Source organism: Sorex fumeus, unplaced genomic scaffold (genome assembly GCF_029834395.1).
Source record: "Sorex fumeus unplaced genomic scaffold, SorFum_2.1 ptg000063l, whole genome shotgun sequence".
NCBI lineage: Eukaryota > Metazoa > Chordata > Mammalia > Eulipotyphla > Soricidae > Sorex > Sorex fumeus.
In genome coordinates this window covers 50,870-73,732 of record NW_026606120.1, presented here as the reverse complement: position 1 = coordinate 73,732, position 22,863 = coordinate 50,870, and the positions used below count along the sequence as shown (strand labels likewise).

General features: G+C 41.6%; 1 protein-coding gene and 1 pseudogene; one reads left to right on the top strand and one right to left on the bottom strand.

Annotated features, from left to right (window-relative positions):
* LOC130035298 (SLA class II histocompatibility antigen, DQ haplotype C beta chain-like) overlaps positions 1-22,863 on the bottom strand; it is a 94,619-nt gene that overhangs the window by 29,169 nt on the left and 42,587 nt on the right.
* LOC130035307 (MARCKS-related protein-like) lies at positions 15,922-17,145 on the top strand (annotated as a pseudogene).

Here is a 22,863-nt window from a genome sequence, read left to right as displayed (position 1 = left end):
TGTGGTTTTAGCTTCCTTCACTAGAAATCTAATTTAATTTTTTGCTTCACAGTTTTGTCTCTTACTTTTTAGTCAGGTAATGGCATATTTATTATTACTCCACTCCTATCATAATTAGCTTAGAACAGCACATTTATTTTCTACCAAGAATTCCCTGATAATTTTTTCTTATTTTTCTAAGGAAGCATACATAAGATATTATTACTTTTAAATAGCTTTATCTGTAAGGTGGAATTCATGTCCAATTCAATCAGCTAATCAGTGGCTGAATAAATAGCAGTACTCCTACATAAAAATAAATAAATAAATAAATAAATAAATAGCTTTTTCTACATGTTATATTGTATGAGAATATTTATAACAAGGATAGTGTTAGTATTACAAAATTGTGTGAAATAAACATTGTCTCTAAGATCTCTAGTAAAAATTAGTCTTCAAAGAAGACAACTGATTCCTTCTGAAATTAAAAAAATGAAATCCTTAGTTTTTCAGTATTGTCATTCCTCACCATTGTCTCTACCTCTCCGTCTCTCTCTTTTCATGGAGGAGGGTACTGTTTTTCTTCACTCATGATTAAGACCTTACATCCATTGAGCACTCAAGTAATTGACAATGAACTTATCTGAGGATACCAAAGCAGAATCAAAGCCAATGTAGTATGATTTAATTCAGTAGATCTAATTAGACAGTTTTGTTCAAGATATATATATATATATATATATATATGCCTTTTACAATTTCCTCTTTTCTTCCTCACTTACTGAATACTAGTAGGATGTCAGATATTTGGGAGGAAAAGAGCAAAATTCATCCATAAATCATGAGAAACTTAATAAATAGTGAAAGAATTGGGTGTAGTATACTCTGGTGAGTTCTGTGATGGGACTATGAGCAGGTATATAGCCCAAATGCCTCAGGTAGAATAAATACTTCTCAAAGAAGATAGACTGATAGCCAATAGGCATATGAGAAAGTGTTCATAACCACTGGTTATCAGGAAGAAGTAGATGAAAGCAACAATGAGCTCACCTCACCTTATATCAGTGAGAATATCCTGTATCCAAAAAGCAAGAAACAACTTGCTTTTTGCTTTTTGGTGCTCAAAGGGATACCGTGTTAAAGCAACAAGAGGAACTGCTGGTAGGATTGTAAATTGGTTCATCCTCTTTGGAAACAGCGCAAAAACTTCTCAAAAAATAAAAATAGAGATATCATAGAATCCAGCAATTCCACTTCTTGCCTTATATCGCAAGGATACAAAATCACAAATTCAAGAACACGTCTACATACCTGTGTTCACTGCAAGAGCTATAAAGAACACCTTAATGTACAACAACAGATGAGTTGGATAAAGAAATAGTAATACACACAGACACAATGGGATATTGCTCAGCTATAAGAAAAGATAAAATCTTGCAGTTTCATAAAATTTGGAATGGAACTGGAGTGTGTCATGTTAAGTGAATGAAGTGAAAAGGGAGAAAGACAGACAGTATATGATCTCATTCATTTGTGAAATATGAAGAAACAAACAAGATAATAGGCAATGAAAATGAAAGTAAATCCTGAGATACTACTAACAGCACTGATTCTGCCAAATGGAAGCTAGAGAAGGAAAAATGAGGGCAAAAGAAGAACCAGAAGAGCTCGAGAGATTGTAATAGAGGATTATTGGCACTCTGATGGTGGGTAAAGACTGCTGGTGGGTACATTGTATGTTTAAAGCATACATTTTAATAAATACTTTTGTCAATTATTTGTCAACAATAAACAAAAAACAAATACCTCAGCTCCCAATCAAAATTTATCATTCTTTCATATTCCTTGATTTTTTTCAGGGGTCTGTTTCATTGTGGTATCTTTTAGGATTTCCCAAACATAGCTAATACATTCTTGAAACTCTACTTAGAAACATTTTAGCTAATTTCACTCATTAAATATATTTTGGTCCCCATAGTATCCTCTAATGCTTCTATCTTAATGCTCTCCAAGTTATCTAGTTCTCATCTGGCTCCTCCCCTATACAGCAAGCCCCTCTCCATTGATTATTTTAAAGATCATCTTATCTTTTCAATGAATTTTCTTGACACCCCTTATAACATGAATATATGAATATATGCAATTTTTGTTTTCATATGATTTTGTCCTGGACTGTCAGCAGTTTTTGAAGAACACTACTCTGGAAGAACATTAATCTGAACCAGTTGGAAACATTTTTGTTGTTGTTGTTGTTGCTTTTTTTAGAACAACCTCAGTGGTGCTCAGGGCTAGCTCTGTGCTTAGGGATCACTCCTGGCAGAGCTTGGGAAACCATACAGGTGTCAGTGATTAAACCCAGGTTAATCATGTGTTAAGGCAAGTGCCCTACCTGCTGTAATATCGCTCCCACCCTTGAACCAATTCATTTTATGACTTCAGCTTCTGCTAGGTCCTCTGTACTGTTCAGCTGCAGTCCTTCTGCATTCCTGTACTGCCTGTTCTATCATTAATATCATAAAGAGAAGTCTTCATTTCTTGCATGTGTTAGGTAACATGGTTACAATAGTGTTAAAGTATGTAGTATTGATATATGTAATATCATGTCACATTATGGCACCCCCACCACTACCAATGTGGCCAGGACACTCCATCATTGTCTCTGTGTCATTTCTAACGTGATCTTCATATTCCATTCCCCGCTCTGTTTCTCAGTTTTGTAATCCAAGGCCAAGTGGTTAAGACAGAATGTCTTTTTTCTTTGAATCTCTAAAACACTGAGCTCAGGCAGTGTAGTAAGAATTATTGCTATTATTCAAGGGGAGACTGACATCCATATAGGTAGAAAAACAGTGCAAAGGTCAGAATTAGCAAAGATTAGAGCTGCACTGGCTTGGGGCCTTCAGCGCTATCATTTGTGGTCCCTTTCCTCCATAAATATATTAAAAGTCATATTTTATGACTAGATATACACAAATATAAATATAATTCAGTATGGTTTAAAAAATTAAAATATCCTTTAAAATTTGAAGTTTCTCCTAATATTAGAAAAAAATTAAAACTTATTTTGTGGGGCCATCCCACTCTCATAGACTCTAAACAGCATACCCACTGTTCCTAATAAGTAAAACCTGACTATGGTACTCTGGTGTGTTTTAGAAAAAGGAAATTGGGGAATTCTCTGGTAAAGAAGACAAAGCTTCTACTCAAAACACACACACACACACACACACACACACACACACACACACACACGGCAGAAAGAAGCCCAGGCTCATAAAGTAACTGAATACAACAGCAGCTTCCAATTTACTTTTCCCTTTGAATTGCTTGACTTTTTTACTTTGGATTTTACAAACCAACATCCACATCGATATAATAACATAAAAAAGATCCAGGGATGGATCCTGAGGACAGGAGGATGAAGAAATGTGTGAAGAGAGGATGGAGAGAGGTGGTTACAAAGCAAAGGTAGAGATATCTAAGGAATTAAGTTATGAATCTGTACTTGCCCATTCTCATAGGACTTCTTAAGATAGGATGAAGAAGAGGTCATTTGAGCTGACAATCCGAGAAAATTATAATTTAATTCACCAAAATTTTCATCATAAAGTTCTTAATTTTTAAATAGAGACAATTCTTTATTAAGAGAAAAGAAGCTACATCTTAGGTAAAGTAAAGGTAAAGGCCCTCCCGTTGATCGTCGATTGGCTCGAGCGGGCCCAGTAACGTCTCCATTGGAGACTTTGTTGTTACTGTGTCTGGCATATCGAATACTCTGGTAGCTTGCCGGGCTCTCCGAGAGGGGTGGAGGAATCGAACCTGGGTCGGCCATGTTGGCCGCTTGTAAGGCAAACACCCTACAAGCTGTTCTATCGCTCCAGCCCAAAAATAATAATAATTGACATTATATATTCATTATTTATAAAACCTATCTATATGCCAATTTAATGTGATTATTTTTGAGGTGACATAGGAGGCAACTGAGATTAAATAAGAACCTTGTGATATAATAACCTGTCTAAAGGTATTCAGATGGGCTCGTCTATTCCCACCACCTGTGTTCATTTCCATCATAGAGAAGTATGTAAATCTAGAATGAAAAAAGTTTCCCATATATAAGTCGATAGATAGATAGATAGATAGATAGATAGATAGATAGATAGATAGGGTGGTGTGTGTGTGTGTGTGTGTGTGTGTGTGTGTGTGTGTGTTTGTAGAAGCGTACATAGTTTGTAAAACTAATTTTGAGTCAAAACAAATAACTTCAAAGGCTGTTCAGAGAAAATTAAAATTTTAGTCACAAAATAGCCCCATATGAAAACATCCTTATCTTTGAGTAAATCATGAGAGAAAGCATAGAGATCTTTAGGCTATATTCACAGAATCGAGAGAGAACTATGTCCTTGGTGAATTCTGCAACAGCTCAGATAGCAAAGACAGTGAGTTTATATTCTGGCTTTCTGAAGGGGAAGCATCCATAATTTTTAGATGCTTTATATTGAGGATATGATACTCTTGAATCTATGTACTTCTATGCCAATTTTTTTTCTCACCACTTCCCCCATCCCAGTTCCTTGTTTCTCAATTATAGTTCCCACGTTCCTCAACTGTGCCCTCTCCTACAATGTCTTCATCTCCACAGGAGCTCAGCAGAGTAGTCAGGGAAAAGGACCCTAAAATCAGAGCTTTGTTTAGGGCCATCTTCTTCCTGAGCCATGGTCTCAGCAGTTGTTTTCCTGAGCTGTCAAGCGATGGTGAGGACCAAACTGACTGAGAAGGAAATTCAAAACCTAAAATGTAAAACTGAAACTCAACCCTGATCAGGCTCTGACCAATAAGAAAAATCCGTTGTTATGACATTGCAGTTGTCAACTGAAGACTTTGTACTAAGAGGCCAGAAGGATTGGAAATCCCCTGTTCTGCTGTAGCTTCCACTCAGAGTGTGCCCAAGGGAATTTTCTATGGTAGGATAGTGAGGAGAGATTAAAACAATATCTTCTCATACATGGGCATAACTGCTGGGGGGAGGGGAGAGGGAGAGAGAAAGAGAGAGAGAGAGAGAGAGAGAGAGAGAGAGAGAGAGAGAGAGAGAGAGAGAGAGAGAAATTTCTGAGCAACTTCATGGATAGATGTGACCATTGTTATGTTGTGCTTCAGAATTTTTGTTTTTGTTTGATTTTGATTTTGATTTGTGGGCGACATCCGGCAATGCTCAGGGTTCAACTCTTGGTTCTGTGCTCAGGAATCACTCCTGACACTTCTCCAGAGATCAGTGTGACTGCTCCGTACCAAATAACCAAGATAGCTACTAATACAAGTCCTGAACTGAAAAAAAATTAAAATGGGGGACTGAATTGGAAAATTGTCAAAATTGATTTGCAGTCAAGTTGTAACAAGAAATTGTGGGGTCAAGAGTCCAACCTGGGTTCAATTGCCAGCACCCCATATGATGCTCTGAAACTACCAGAGAGTTATCACTGAGCATAAAAAATGCCCTGGACACAACCGGTGTGACACCCCCTCCCCAACAAAAAAGAATTCTTACTGCATATTCATAGGTAAATAGTGGCAGAAATTTAATATGTCTCCCAGGAAACACCATAGAGTAATTGTTTATCTATTCAACCATATATCTAATCTATGTATATATGCACAATGCACTATATATTGGTGCAGTTGCTAGCATAACTATTAATGTGATGTAGGCAGCTAGATAGGGAAAGGCCCTTGGCAACAAAACTTAGGTCAACAGAACTTCTAGGAGGAAAATCCTAAGACTGATCCACCCTGTGAATACAGAAAAGATAAGACCTTCAGTGACCTTGAGGAGGTTGGACCCCTCCCCATGAAGTTCCTCAAACCCTTTGATCTCTCCCTTAATCTGATTAAAATATGATCTAGCCTTGAGAAGACTCCAAAATTTCTGAATCAAGAAAACCCAAGAAGAGTCTATAAAAAACACCAGGAACCTATTAAAAAACCTATATAAAAGAGCCTATAAAAAACACCATGAATGGGCTGGAGCAATAGCACAGTGGGTAGGGCATTTGCCTTGCATGCGGCAGACCCGCGTTCAATTCCCAGCATCCCATATGGTCCCCCAAGCACCACCAGGAGTGATTCCTGAGTGCAAAGCCAGGAGTAACCCCTGAGCATCGTTGGGTGTGACCCAAAAAGAAAAAAAAAACACCATGAACAAAGGAAGGGCATGCATATGCTGCCAGAGCCCCTGTGTTGCTTGCGCCCTCATGACTGAGCACATGTGTCACCTGCATCTCCCCTCTTGAGATGTGTACTTTTATGCTTTCCTATCTGACGCTGGGATGTGTGTAGGGGCTTTTTCCACCCTTGGAGAAACCCACGTTCTCTCTTGAGCATTTTACTCTGTCTCTCTTGCTCTTCACTCTCTCCCACTTTTCTCTTCCTTCTTCCCTTCAAAAATCCTCCAAATAAAATCTGTTTGCTTCACTGCTTGTCTACTCCTGATATTCTTTTCTGCAAGAGAGATAAGAACCCTGAAAACCCTGGGTAAGGCCCCGGTACTGGCCTCTCCTTTCCTGCAAAGAGCAAATCCTCGCTCCAGACTGAGTCCGTGGCAACCCAAGAAATCAGGTGGTGGGATCGACTCCCATGCCAAGAAGACCAAGTGGACTTCAGGTGTGGTCTGATGGACATGTCGTGGGGCTGGCGGGGCTCAGGCCTATGCCGAGCAGGGGCTTATCATAGACTTTACCGGTCCTAGTCTTCCCAGCAGGTCCTGGGTGCCAGGAGCAGAGTGGGAGAAGGTAACTGTTCTTCTCTCCTCCTGACTCACGTGAGCCACCCGTGGGGTCCACCGACATCAAATGTAAAAAAGAATATAAAAAGGTGGTTGGTGTAAAATGTGATTAAGATAGAAAAAAAAATGTATCGGGCCAGAGCGATTAATACAGCAGGTAGGGCATTTGCCTGGCATGCGGTTGACCTGAGTTCAATTCCCGGAATCCCATATGGTCCTCTAAGTGATGTTGGTGGACCCCACGGGTGGCTCATGAGAAGTGGGGAGGAGAAAGACAGCCACTTTCTCCCAATACGCCTCTGCCACCTAGGACGCAGGGTTACTGGGTTCTTGTCTGGCCTCGCAGAAAGAAATTTCAGGAGTAGACAAGCAGTGAAGTAAAACAGATTTTATTTGGAGATTGTGAAGGGAAAGAGGAAGAGGAAGTGGGAGAGAGTGGAGAGTAACACAGTCAAAAGAGAACTAAGGCTTCTCCAAGGGTGGAGAGAGCCCCTACACACATCCCAGCATTGGACATGAAAGCATGAAAGTACACATCTCAAGAGAGGGGATATGGGCAACACACGTGCTCAGCCACATGGGCACAAGAAGCACATAGGCTCAGGCAGCATATATGCACTCTTCCTTTGTTCAAGATTCCTTTATAGGGTTTCTCCAAAGGTTTCTCCAACCTGCTCCTATGTGGGGCTTCTACCTAGGTCAAAGTCTGTTGCTAAGGAGATTACGGGGCGGGGGGTGCGGAGGTTGGGAGTGGTGGTGGTCTTCTCTGGTCTGAACACTAAAATTAATTGGATTAGGGGAGAGGTCTGAGGATATTCGAGGAATTTCCTTCATGGCTAGGTGTTCAATCTCCTCAGGGTTCATTGTTGGTGCCAGGTGAGGGTCTTATCAAGCCTCAGTCCCTGTCTTCTGCAAGATTGACTTTTACAACTTCAGAGCTATTAGTTCCTTGGAAGTTTATTGCCATCACCTAGGGAAGGGGCTTCCCTATATGCCTGCCTACATCACAAGCACCACCAGGAGTAATTCCTGAAGGCAGAGCCAGGAGTAACCCCTGAGCATCAATGGGTGTGACCCAAAAAGCAAAAAAATATATAATTAAATAAAAATAAAAAGTGTCTCATTGAGATGCTTCTAGCAAAAAGAAAATCATTCCAGCTTTAGGCTTACTAAAACGCTGTAAGAGAGGACTTTTCTTTAATATGATGTAGGCAGTTAAATAGGAAAGGGCACCTGTGGCAATGGAATTTCTAGAAAGTAATAAAATAGGGTCAAGGCTGCAAACATAGGAACCAAAACCTGATAAAGACCCTCGCCTGAAACCAGTAATAGACCAAGAAGTCTGGGCCCCACTCCAAGAGAAGCTCCAGCAGGAACAAAAGGCCAGGAAAGGAATTTCAAAGAAGGCCACGGACCACCCCTTGGCAACCACCTTAGCAACAGACTCTTACCTAGCTAGAAAGCCCCACGTGGGGCACCTTGGGAACAACCGTATAAAAGCCACCTTGAACAAAGGAATGCACATATGCTGTCCAACACCTTGTGCTGCTTTTGCCCACGAGGGTCCCCTCTTGAGATGTGTACTAAATGCTTTCATATCTAATGCTGGGATGTGTGTAGGGACTCTCTCTGTCAGAAGTCCCCGTTCTCTCTTGAGTGTGTTACTCTCTCCCACTTTCTCTCCTTCCTCCCCTTTCCAAAACCTCCAGATAAAATCTATTTTTACTTCACTTCTTGTCTATTCCTGAAATTCTTTTCTGCGAGACAGGATGAATTACCTGGAAACCCTGTGTAAAGTCTAGGACTGACTTATTTGTCCTAAATTTCCCAGCCCATCCTGAGGTGGCAGAGGTGGACTAATAGGCAGCTAATTGTCCTCCTGGAGCTCAGGAGAGGTTTGTTGTAGTCTACAAACCACACAGACTGAACTAGATACCCTGTATATCGTCCCTTCCATGCCCTAGCCCTGCCATCAGTACAGCTGAGTCACAGACTAGCCAGTTCACCCTATATACTTGCTGTTTTATCACTTACATTTTAATTGATCTGACTTTGGACTGTGTCTGTAGGACCATTTTGCAAAATATTAAACTAAATTAATCTTTGATCCAGGTCCCTATCACTCGACTATAAACTGGCAGGAGACAGGAGGCCACAGTCCTCACTAAGAGAGAGCGTCAGAGCTCAAGGTACAGCAGTAAGAAACCTGGCAGTGTACAAGGGATACTGAAAGGAAAGAACAAAGAAGTTTAGTACTTTAGAAGTTTGGTTTTCAGCTTATTCAACTATATCATTCCAGAAGCAAATTGAACTTCCCACAAGGGCCAGAAAGTCCATCAGGGATGCAAATAGGAACAATGGGCTGGGGTCCTAAAAGGATATGGTTAAAGATGACTGATTGGTTTCTTCATGGACTCCTGTAACAACCTCTTTTTTCTCGCTTCTGTAACAATGCTTGCTTTTGCTACGCTTGGGTGAATTTACCAGGCATCAAGATGTGGACTCTGGTGGGGAAAACAGGTTTTGCAGGTGCTTATGAAAGTGCTGGGGCACCAGGATGAGATTTTTTCCTAATAAAAGGCCAGTGCTTTGGAGGTGAGACTGCTCTTGCCTAGCAGAATAGCCTGTGCCAATGTCAATGGACTCCAAAATCCTATTTTTTGCTCTCTGGTGGTCTTTTGATTAAGGTCCCATAATAGCAGGACACTCAGAGTTGCCCTCCTCCGCTCTCATAAAGTCCTTATCCTCTAGCGCTCCTTTAAAACTGGCAGACAGACAAAATGAAAAGTTAAGAGTACAAAGGCAAATGATCCCAGAGGCTCAGAAACAAATCTCGAAACCCAGCGACTTTTGGCAGAAATGTGTCCGGACCCCGCAGTCGGTTACTGTTGCCGGGCCACCCCAGGGGGGAAAGGGTTTTGTCCCTCCCCCTGCTCCCCCATGGCAGCTTGGTGGCTGTAATCCTCCAGAGGCCACTGGACAGTCAGATCTGGGCCCACAGTGACAAAACTTGTTGGGCCTCACAGGATGGGGGTGGAGCCGGTCCTGGTCTCCCCGTCCCAACGAGACCCCAAGTCATTGCCCACGAACGGCCTCTCTGGCTCCTGATCAAGCTGCTTCACGGCAGGGAGAGAGTAATGTGGAAATCATCTGCCCCACAGGTAAGGGTAAGGTGTGGGATGGGGATATATTGGGGCTTTTGGTGGTGGAGAATGGGCACTGGTGAAGGTATGGGTGTTTTACTGTATGACCGAGACTTAGACCCAAAAGCTTTATAACTGCTCTCACGGTGATTCAATAAACAAAATTATAAAAAATGAAGAAAAAAAGTAAGGTGGAGTTCATGCACAATTCAATCAGCTAATCAGTGGCTGAATAAATAGCAGTACTCCTACATTAAAAAAAAAAAAACGTACAAAGGCAAGAGGTGGGAGCCCCTTAGCAAAGGACCACGGCATTCCAGTCCAGAGAGTTCAGAAATGCAACTTCGGTTTCTATCTCTATCGCCATCTGGCGGTCATTCGCCACATCACACCTTCGGAGCAATAATTCCTGATTCTGTAACTAATCCCAACCAAGTTTAGGAATGCGAAATTACTGAATTTTTCCAAAACACAATGTTATTTGATGGCTAATCTAGAGTCGTAACTGTCCCTTTCTGTGCATGAAAAGTCGTCTTGTTTTAATTTGTTGCTGGTGTGGGCTAGAAAATAGTACGGGGGTTAGGACACTTTTCCTTGAATGTGACCAACTCAGGCTCATTGCAGGCCCCCGAGCCCTGCCAGGAATGATCCCTGAGCTCCACAGGTGTACCCCAAAACAAAATAAACACGCCAATTTGTCCTTGGTTTATTGAAGATATTTGAGATGAGAAAACTTTCTGTCCCCAAGCAACTGCCTCTCTGCCTTCTCCTTCTGCAGAACTCTGTCATCCCTTCAGGACCCCAGCCCAGATAAGTGCCATGGATCAATGGTAGAAGCAAAGAAGCTTCCCAAAGAGAAGAGGGCAGAAAAGCAGTCTCAACCCAATATGGGGGAAATCCTTGTTTCCAGGGACATTCCATAGGATCTTACTACCAATTCTTAACAAAATCAATAAGGTAAAAAAGGCCCTCCCATTGATCGTCGATTTGCTCGAGCAGGCCCAGTAACGTCTCCATTGGAGACTTTGTTGTTACTGTGTCTGGCATATCGAATACTCTCGGTAGCTTGCCGGGCTCTCCGAGAGGGGTGGAGGAATCGAACTCGGGTCGGCCATGTTGGCCGCTTGTAAGGCGAATGCCCTACCCGCTGTGCTATCGCTCCAGACAAAATCAATACTCAGCAAAAAAAAAAAAAAATACTCAGAAGAGAATATTTGAAAAGAAATATTTGTAAGAAAAAACAAATGGTCTTCTTTTCCCATAGAAAGGGCTCAATGGCAATATCTCAAAAGGCATGCCTCCAAATTGAGAACAAAACACTTCAAATACAACAGAGACAAGCAAGACTGAAACACAGAGAGGTTACTGGGCACTCTGTGGAGGGTGCGGGGTTGGAATGTCCTGCACCTGAAATCATACTGTTGACAGTACTTTGATACTGTAAATCACGGTGACTAGAATAAAACTATGAATTATAGTGGCTAATAAAATGTAAAATAAAAGGGAAAAAATACATGGAAATAATTTAGGAGTGGTAAAGCAGCAGAGGGAAAATTGAATTTTGGAATGGGACGTAGATACTTCACTTGTCAGCTAACGGCAAGCAATAGGGGCTAGAGTGCAAGTTGAGAGTGAGGAAACCGTAATGAACCACTTCATAGTTCAGCTCACATAAGAATGCTCAAGTGGAAGGATAGACTAGAGGGACATAAAAATGGAGGCATAAAAGCAGTTAGGGGAGCGTTAGAGCAGCAAAAAGCAGACCAGGAAGGAACTAAATGAAAGCCGATGGTGGAGTAACAGGAGAGCCAGAGAGACGTAAGGAAGCAGATGTGATGCGTCCTGTTTCCCTCAGTTGTCTGTGGAGAGAAGGGGAAGAATAAAAGATGCCTGGGAGAGCTGGGGGGTGGTGATTGCAATCACTGAGAGGAGTGGCGCAGATGGACGGTTTAAGAAAGAAAATTTTCCATTTGTGTTTTTTTTTGGGGGGGGTGTTGGTGGGGCCACACTCAGCAGTGCTCAGGGCTTCCTTCTGACTCTGTGCTCAGGAATCAATCCTGGCTGGACTTGGGGAACCATATGGGCTGCTGGGGATTGAATCTGAGTCAGTCAAGTGCAAAACAAGCACCTTGACTGCTGTGCTATCTCTCTGGCCCCTCCATTGGAGATACTTTGGAAAAGGGAGATGTGATAATAGATGAAAGAGAGGAGAGGAGGGAGTCCTTGCAACAACCATTGATTTGAAAGTGCTGTGATAGGAGAGGATTAATGTCACTGTATAGGATTAACCTGGTTCTATATACTTGAGAACAACAATCAAAGGAAATTAAAATAGGTTAATAAGGCAAAATGGTCAGGAAAGGACTTCGTGAATAAATAATACTTTAAATTGAGAAACACATATCCTATATGTGTCTATTATACAATGCACAATAGAACGCATATCTCTAATTTGAGGATGGGGGTAACTGCTTTCATGTCTTATTTCTCAAAATTGCTTAGTACCATTCTGACTGTATTATAGGGACTCAACTAGTGAAAATTGGCAATTTTGTAACTTTTTGTGTGTGCACATAGATAATCCCCCCCAACTGAATAAACACAGAAAAAGTTACAACCATAAATGTACTCTCTGGCTGAAGAGTAGCAACTATTCTCAGACAGCCTGCCTCTGTTTTTGGTTTTGGGGTTCTAGGTTCTAGTGAGCTTTGTTGTTTGGGCCTGTTTTTCTTTGTGGGTCACACCCGGCAATGCACAAGTGTTACTCCTAGCTCTGCACTCAGGAATTACTTCTGGCGGTGCTCAGGGGACCTTATGGGATGCTGGGGATTGAACCGAATTGAACCCGGGTTGGCCGAGTGCAAGACAAACGCCCTACCTGCTATGCTATTCAGCCCCTCAGCCTGTTTTTCTTGAGAGATGTCTGTTTTATTGTTGTTGAGGCAATGAGAACCTTATCTGAAGCATGACAAAATGTGTCTCTTCTTCCTGCCTCCCGGCACCCTGAAGCTGTGGTTCTGTAGAGAAAGGGTTGCCCAATGGTCTATTGTGCATTGTAGCAAAGGAAGGAGCTCTTTGCTGCCAGAGGGGAGAAACATTCTTTTCAAAGTCAGAGCTCATCAAACTTGGTCAGTAGCTTGGCCCTCCAGGGAATAGCACCCCTCTTCCAGACCAATTTTTTGCATACATACTGTGGCTGGTGGTGGGGAGGGGTGGTGGGAGGGAGGATGGAGAGTTTCTGCTTTAGCCATGGAAGAATATAGCCTCATTGCAGTCACTAAAGAAGGCATCAGTTGGGGAATCCATCCAGAGGCCATTCTGGAAAAACGGACAAAAACATCACCAGCCTCTTCAGAATAGAGATTGTCACAAAACAACTCAGTCCAAAAAATCATTAGGCATACAGAAAGTTTTTTGTCTTCCTCAGGATTGGAAACTGCTCATATTGATAACAAGCAAGATGAAACAGTAACACATAGCTAGGTGCTGAATAGAATTCATTCACTGAGTTGTGTCAGACCACCCAAGATTCCTTTACCTTTAGAATCACTGATAGTGGTTTACATTTGTGTAACATGACCTGGGAGATAAAGAAAACAAGCTGGTGAACAAAGTTTCAAGCCGCACTTCAGAATTAACAGGCTCACGCTTGGATTATCCACCACATGAGTTCTTCCCTGCCCTGTGGAGATGAAGCTACTGAGAAAGAGTAGATTTTTCTAAACCAGAAGGGAAGTGTGGAAGGAAAAAAAGGAGATATTACAGAAGAAATTGAAGGAGCAAAAACGTGTGACCTATGCACAAACTAAGCACGAGATGAATAGAAATATAAGGATGAATAATAATATATAGATACAATAAAATTCTCAAATAATAGGTGGTCCCAGAAGAACTAGGCAGGTTGTCTTCTATGTACCCTGCTAACCTTAGTGTTGTTCCTGGCAGGAAGATAGGGGGAGCCCTGATATTGTAAGTTTTGGGGGGAAACAGTCTGAAACCAGAACCAGCCCAAAGGCATTGAGGGCCCTGAGGACCCATCTCAGGAGCCTGGAAAGCCACTGAGATGCAGAATTCCAGGACAAATGCAGGTTTCCTGAGTGGAGAGGTGGATGAACCTGCGGAGAGGAGGAGCTCCAGCTTTGCAACAAAGATCAGGTGGAGAACATCAAAAGACCATCCGCTACCCCACACTCTGTCTTGACAGTGAACTGGGGTGAGGGAATGTTTAAAAAGCCAGCTTGAGCAAAGGAAGTATGCACGTGTTGCTTCTTGTACACTGTTTTGAGTTCATGCATACGGGGCCTGCAGGCGCATGTCAACCTCACTGAACATGTCGCCCATATCACCCCTCTTGAGATGTGTCATTCCATAACTTCATGCTTTAATACTGGAATGTGTACTCTCTGGAGAAGCCCTTGTTCTCGTGTCCTCTATTGTCTCTCTCCTTTCCTCCCCCTCTCTCTCTTTCTCTTTCTCTCTTTCCCCTCTGCTCTCTCCCCTCCCCCCTCTCTCTTTCACTTTCTCTCTCCTCTTCCTCATAACTTCAAATAAAACCTGTTTTTACTTTACTGCTTGACTCCTCCTGAAATTCTTTTCTGAGGGAAAGGTAAAGTACCTGAAAGGTCTAGGTACGTTCCCAGGACTACTGACTTTTCTTTACTGCAAGGAACAAGACTCACAGCAGGGATGACTAACATTTCCTACAGAGTGTAAATAGAGAAGAAAGTCAACAGCACTCTGAATCAAAGTCTAAAGGAGTTAGAGGAGAGATTATCAGAGAACAGAAGGGATTGAGGGAAAAAACAGAAAGGTAATTTTCTATAAGCCAAGAGGTCACAAAAAAGGAAAAGACAAATAGAGGATTCTTATTCCAACAACAATAGCATAGAGTATCTGGATAGGAGCCAAGTTGCAACGTGACAAAGAAATAATGACAGGTGATAAAGAAGTAATTACGGAAGGTAATATTAGGGTTACAATATTAGTAACAATAATATATTTAACAAAATTCCACCAATAAAGGGAGAAAGGGGACTAGAAACTTTTTTTGAACATTTCTCTATATTACCTGAATGAAGCTAGTATAATGCTAAAACTGATTCCTTTAAGTTAATATGTATTGATGAGTCCTAGATCAACTGAATGTATATACATATCTATAAATATTATGTTAAAAACAGAAATAAACAGAATTCTGCCATGGAAATTTTTTCAGAAAAATTCTCAGAATTTCTCCATTATCCACTGGGGATGCAAAGTGTTGATATGAAGGAGATCTTTAAATGAGAGGAGAGAAAGAGCATGCATGAAAGAGAGAGAGAGAGAGAGAGAGAGAGAGAGAGAGAGAGAGAGAGAGAGAAAGAGAGAGAGAGAGAGAGAGAGAGAGAGAGAGAGAGAGAGAGAAGTACTTCTCACTGAATTACTTAATACAGTGCAGCTGAGCCCCCATGACCAAACTTAAAATGCCAGTAAATCTTAAATGTTCACCCAAGGTACATATTACAGGCTCCTGTGTTATGGGTGGTTCCATGATGAAACAATTAGCTGGTAAAATATCCATGTCGGGATGATATTGAGATCTTTAGACTCTCCAACTGAAGGAAAGATCGGTAAAAGATGAAGGGAATTGAAACATGCTTCCTTTCAGTGTCTAAGTGTCAGAATGGATTTCCAGTCTTAATATAATATTTAGATAAGTAAAATGTACGAGAGGAGAAAGATTGTAAAGTTTACAAGCTTATTGGATGATGCCTCAGCAATAACTAGAAAAATAGAAGAGTATAAAAGAAAACTCAAGAAAGCTGGAACTGGGCATTCTGGCATAAAGCTTAGTTGCGGTGGGCGCAGCTCTTGGGTCTGTCGCGGAGCGGGGGGCACAACCTGGTCTACCCGGACACCCCTCACCCCCTCTGGCGCGAGCCCCACCCCTCTGCCGGCCAGGCCTACCCAGCTGAACCCTCCCCTGAAGCGCGAGCCCGGGGCGACTCCGGGCACTCCCCAGCAGGACCCCCCCCCCCCACCATGGGCAGCCAGAGCTCCAAGGCTCCCGGAGGAGGCAGCAGGCGCCTCTCCCGCGAAGGCCAACGGACAGGAGAATGGCCACGTGAAAAGCAATGTAGACTTATCCCCCAAAGGTGAAGGGGAGTCGTCCCCCCACCCCCCCACCCCCCCCCCACCCCCCCGTGAACGGAACAGAGGACACAGCCAGGACCACTGGTGATGCCATCGAGCCCCGCACCCGCTAGCCAGGGTGCTGAAGCCAAGGGTGACCCCTCCCCCAAGGAGACCCCTAAGAAGAAGAAGAAGAAATTCTCTTTCAAGAAGCCTTTCAGATTGAGCCGCCTGTCCTTCAAGAGAAATCGGAAGGAGGGTGGGGGTGATTCCTCGGCCTCCTCGCCCACTGAAGAGGAGCAGGAGCAGGGGGAGATCGGTGCCTGCAGCGAGGAAGGCTCTGCCCAAGAAGGGGAGAAGGCTGCTGCCACTCGCCCCCTCCCCGAACCCCCTCTCCCCCCAGAGCCAGGAGCCCCAGGCAGGCGGAGATGCTGAGAAGGAGGCAGGGCCCCAGGCCGCTGAGCCGTCCTCCCCCTCGGGGTCTGAGGGTGGCCCCACACCAGCCAGCGAGCAGAATGAGTAGCTAGGTGGGGGCAGGTGAGTGATCTCTGAGCGGCAAAACTGTGCTGTGCTTGTGAGGTCACTGCCTGGACCTGGTGCCCTGGCTGCCTTCCTGTGCCCAGAAAGAAAGGGGCTGTTGCTCCCTCCCAGCCACGTTCTCCCTCCTCTCCCTCCTGTGGTTTCTCCCACCATCCATCTGGCCTTCCTCCTGAGGTCAGTAGAAGGTGGTCCTTTGCAGTTTCCCAAGTTAGGTTAGTGACGTGAAATGCTCCTGGCTCCTCGCCCTCCCGCCCCCTGTCCCGCCCCTGAAGGCAATCGCTGGTTTTCTTCCCCCAGTTCTTTTCCAAGTAGGTTTTGTCTACCCCCCAAATCCCTGAGCCAGATGTGGGGTGCCTACACTCCCAAATCCTGAGTGTCTCACGCTTTTCCCCCTGTTGCATTTTTAGTCTCTTGTGCTGTGCCTCGTGGCACCTGGGCTGGTGCACACTGTCCCTGTCTGGGTTTTTATAAATGTCTTTACTTACTCAAGTTCAAACTTCCTGCTTGTGAGTCAGCTCTCTTTTGGTAAGCAAGTATTAGACTTTGGGGTGGAGGGAGGTCTGTAATGTGAAACAACTTCTTGTTGTCTCCCCCCCCCCCACACACACACTCCCATTGTTGTAAAGAACTTTTAATGGCCAAACTCCAGATTTGTAGTTTTTTTTTCCTAACTGCTAAAACCATTCTCTTCCACCTGGTTTTACTGTAACATTTGGAAAAGGAATAATAAATGTTGTCCCTTTAAAAAAAAAAAAGAAAGCTGGAAATGAAGTAAGGCATGGCACCAATCTGTCATAAATTTAATATTGTGAGTATGCAAATATGCATATACTCATATGCATACCTATATCTACATTGTACATATACATATGTTGCATATAGTATATATTTACATACACAAAATATTATATGCTAAACATGTATATGTACCTGTAGATACATATTAAGGAGTTTATATACATATATGTGGCACTAGAAAATAATATATATGGCACTAATAAAGAACACAAGAATCATGTGTATGAGAAACCATCATTAACAGTATTGTAAATCACAAAATTCCAGTCAATAAAAACAAAATAAGTAAATTTTCGAGAAGGAAAAGAATGCAAAAGCTAATGGGTAATGAAAAGTATTGTCACTGCCAAATTTCATAGCAATATGTAATCCTGTTCTTATACTGGAGTCATCACTATATATTGTTCTTGAATCAGCGATATAAATCAATTTAGTCCAAATTAATACTCATCACATTTAGTAAGTTCTGGCATATGAAGCAAAGTGGAGTTATCAGGCTTACCACTGACTGCATGGAATGAAAAGACAGGAGCACTGACTAATATATCTGAGGTTCTGAAGGTTCACCATTCCCAGAAAACATATTTGTACCCTTACTATGACCCTGGATATGCACAGGGCTCAGTGACTAACTTCCTGTAGGGGCTTTCTTGTTGATAGATCCTGAGCTCATGGTCAGTTTGGCTCCAGTCTCTGTTCAAGATTGAACTCTACAAATCCAGTTTTGCTTAATGCAAACTTCATTCTTCGAAACTGATCTCTTTCAGATTTTCAAAAAGTGGCTCTTATTCCGTCTGGTCTAAAGCTAGGTAAAATTATCATTATCATATCAAACAATTTCATTTATTTGTGATTTTCAAAAAATATTTTTTCCTTGGGGGACACTCTGTAATGTCATTACTAATATGTTGAATTCATATATCCAAAAAGTGTTTTGTAAAATGTAGCATAATTAAACTTTGTCTTCAGTTAGGAGTGTTAACCTGCACTCTTGATAATTTTCCAAAAAGTTCACTCTTATGCTCTTCAGCTTTGTGTGTATTGTTGGAAGATTGACCAAAAATATTGTATTATTGTCTAAAATTACTATCTAAATTTAAAAACTCAGAAAAATATATAACGCATTTGATATACATACGCCTGGGCAGAGGAAGTGGTTATTAGACTAGGGCTGTGGTTCAAAATAGAGAACAATGACAAAAATTCTTGAATAAGCCAAGTTTTCACGCAACCATGACATCTCAGTAAGTGCTTCACTTTCCAGCAAATAAGGGAAAGGAATGAAGGCAGTGTCACTTGTCTCTGGCAGACACAACTGTCAAACAGTTCCCAATTTTGGTTGGAGCAGACAGATTTCAGTTCAGTGAGATTTGCCTAAGGCACATCTGCATAGGGAGCGTTATGTAGAATTTCTGAATGTACCTGCCCAGCCATCCTGTTTCAAAGACATTCTCTGCCAGCATATGTGCATGTGTCTGTTTCTCTTTCTTTCTTTCTTTCTTTCTTTCTTTCTTTCTTTCTTTCTTTCTTTCTTTTTCTTTCTTTCTTTCTTTCTCTCTCTCTTTCTTTCTCTCTTTCCTTCTTTCTTTCTTTCTTTCTTTCTTTCTTTCTTTCTTTCTTTCTTTCTTTCTTTCTTTCTTTCTTTCCTGGAGCCTTCATAGTCCCCCATAGAACCAGAGCCATAAAGCGTTCAGCCTCCACTGAACTCTCAACCCTACTTTTAAAATCTTTTATAAACATTTAGTCATTTGTACTTCTCATTTCACTCTATGTTGGTTTTAGAGGGGTTTCATTTGTTTGTTTGTTTTGGGGGGTCATACTCAGCTGTATTCGAGGTTTACTCCTAGCTCTACTGTTGCACTGTACCACTGTCCTGCTGTTCATAGACTTGCTCGAGCAGGCACTAGTAACATCTTCATTGTGAGACCTGTTGTTATGTTTTTGGCATATAGAATACGCCACAGGAGGCCAGGCTCTGCCATGATGCAGACAGGATACTTTCGGTAGCTTGCCAGGCTCTCCAAGAGGGGTGGAGGAATCGAATCCGGGTCGACCATGTGCAAGGCAAACTGTACTATCGCTCCAGCCCAAGCTCTACACTCAGAAATTATTCCTGGTGGTGCCCAGTGGACCATATGGGATATGGGATTGAGCCTAGCTAGGCCATGTGCAAGGCAAGCTCCCTACTTGCTGTACTATCTTTCCAGTCTCAAGTTGGTTTTTTTTAAACACTCACCTCATGAAACTGAATAATCATATTGTACCACATAAGAAGACATGAGCATTCCCCGAATTCAATAAACCTTAATTATGTACCTACAAACCCCCAGATATCCAAGTGAGCAGAGAGTGAAGACCACTACTGAGATTCATGATCTTTTCATCACAAAAGGAAACTTTTAAGGGAAAATAAAAGTTTATCTAGAGTTAAAGTATAGCAACCGCTGTGTCTGAAGTTCTGGGGCTGGATAGAAGTCCCGATTCTTCAGTCTTGCTTAATGAGTGGTCTCAACACAAAATACAATTTTAGTTTTGAATCTATCAAAATCCTTAAGCCTGATGGAATAAAATTTTAGATTCTTCAGCTGATCATGCCTCCAAACTATGTCATCTATCTGATCAACCTACAGATAAATTGCAGTAAATCTAGATCTGAGCAGGAGTGTTCATCATATATGCATGTGATGAAGCAATTAAGAGTTGTGCCAGGAAAGAGAAATACAGAACAAAGAAGAGGAAGCACTCTTCTCAACCCACAAAGAAGTCAGTCAATTGCAAAAAAAAAGAAAAAATCAACTTCCCACTTCAGGGGTAACTCCAGAGAACCCTTGCCAGCCAGAATCTGTTAAAGTTGTAAGTGATTAGACCCCTCAGCAATTACTTGTTACCAAGAATCAATGGTGGATTGACAATGGTTCAGTGCCTCTGTGGGCACAATATCCCCTTTGGTTTATCCCTGAAATTGATCTTTTTAGGTTTGAATTCTTGTTTCAGATTCATGTACTAAACATTATCTCCAACTTTCCCAACCTCCAATCCATAATCCAGTCTTCTTTGGTTAGATTTTGGGGACACACAACCTTAAGGAAGCTTGACTTAAGTGAAGCCAAAATAAGACACTGGATACTTTTCTCTTGGGCAAAGAAAACCACGTGGGAGGCAGGATCCTTTAGTTTGTAAGACTGAGTCATGAAAATCTGGAATAAAAAAATCTACTTATGGGGGGAAGAAATTATACCTTACAAAAACAAAATTACTTAAATCACATATTTTTAAAATTTTGAAATAGTTTTTCTGTTCCAAAAATCAAACCCAGGATTCACACAAGAATGGCAGATACTCTTGTTAAACTACATTCTGACTCTATAATAAAATGTATTAAATGATAATTCCATAACTGAGTGCATGCCTTGCATGTGTGAGCCCCTAAATCCCTGGCACCATAATAAATTAATTGAATGAAAAAACATATCTCATTCCATAGTCTTTCCTCCTAGCCTCCAGCCACTAGTAACCAAAAAATAAAAAAGGAGCAAAATACAATATAGTCACATAAGAATATAGCATGTCTATTACTGTAGTATTAATTAAAACTGAAATTTAAAAATTGACACTGGTTCCAAAAGTCAGTACGCGGGGGCTTAGGTTGAAGGTTTAGGATTGATTTACTTATACATATAAGAGTGCCACTGTATTTGGAAATTTTTAAAAAATTATTTTTGTTTTCCACAATGTTAGTTTTAGAAAGTGCTGCCTTTTTTGTTTTATTCAGCTCCTCCTATATGAAGATGATTTATTTTAGCATCTATGATTGTAATATTAATAATAATGTTTGGCCTTAAAAGCTAAATCCTAGAGGCAGGCTCAGAACACCAAATAAGAGAATATTCCTCTCTCTCTCTCTCTCTCTCTCTCTCTCTCTCTTTCTCTCTCTGTCTGTCTGTCTGTCTGTCTCTCTCTTCTCTCTCTCTCTCTCTCTCTCTCTCTCTCTCAGCGGCCTTGCAGTCTGCCTTATTTGGCTCAACTCATACTCTCATGTCTCATGTCTATACGGAGAGCATAAACTAAATTAGAATTTATTGACAAAGAGGATTTGCAGAATCTTGTTTCAAGTGAAGCAAAAACTTGCTGCTGAATATATTTTTTCTGGCCAATGAAGATGGTACATAGGGCAGCATCACTTGTTACCAGAAAACTAAGCTGTTAAGAAAACTACAGGAACATAAACTACAAAGAAAGTGTCTCTTCAAGATCAACTAGCCACAAAAAATTTCTTGGGTACCCGGTACAGGCTGAGACCTCTGGTGTGATCTTGGGAAGGCAGACCATGTCCCCACCTAACCAAAGCCCTGGAAGCCACACCCACACCCCAGTGGCTGCCACCATCCCTCTGGCCAGACTGCCCAGTTAAGTATTTTGGATTTTCTGGAGTGACATCTCCAAACTCTACAATACTGACATCCCAGTTGAAGCACAGCAGATTGGGTGGGAATGTAATGATGAAAAGCCCTGCATGTGTCTACTAGCCCTCTCTCTTCCATTTCTTCCTTCAAAACCAGAAGTCAACTAATCTCCACTAAGAAAAACATTAACACAGAAGGCTAACTTGCAACAATAGCTTAATAAACCCTCAGACAAGGATTTAATGTCCCTATGGTGAGATACAACAATTTCCACAAATTTTCTTTTACTGAAGTATGTTTTGATAATTCCATCTATCAGTCATTTAGTGGTAACAAGCAATATAAAATAAATTGTGGGCCTGCAGCATTGAGGGATGGTTAGGAAAATTGGTACAGCCTGGCTTGGGTTCCTTTTGTTGGTATTTTTCCAAGATCTTAAGCTGTGAAGTTAAGGTATTTATGTGGGCCCTTTCTTCCTTCCTGATGAACACTTGCAGAGCTATAAACTTTCTTCTTAAGACTGCTTTTGCTTTGTGTCCTGCAAGTTCTGGTAGTTCTTGTCATCATTCTCGTTTGTTTGTAGAAATCTTTTGATTCATTCTTTAGTTTCCTCTCTAACCTACTAATTGTTCAGTCGTGAGCTGTTTGATTTCCAGGTTCTTTACTTGATTCACCACTTTTGTGTGTGATTAACTTCTGTTTTAAATGTGTCCTGGTTTGAAAATATAATCGATACTACTTAACATTTTCTTAATTCTTTGGAGGTATGTTTTGTACCCTAGCATGTGGTCTATCTTGGAGAATGTTCCAGTGTTCACTGGAGAAAAATATGTATTCAGCTTTGGGGAGATGAAAAGCCCTGCATGTGTCTACTAGCCCTCTCTCTTCCATTTCTTCCTTCAAAACCAGTATTTTCTTGCTAAGTTATAGTCTCGGTGACCTAGCAAGAGGTGACAGGTTGTGTTGAATTCTCCAACTAGTATTGTGTTGCTGCCTCTTTGACATCTATTAGCAGTTGTTTTAACTATTTTACTAGCCCCACATTTGGTGAGTATGTATTTAGAATATAATTTCTTCCTGACATACATATTCTTTGATTATTAAGAGATGG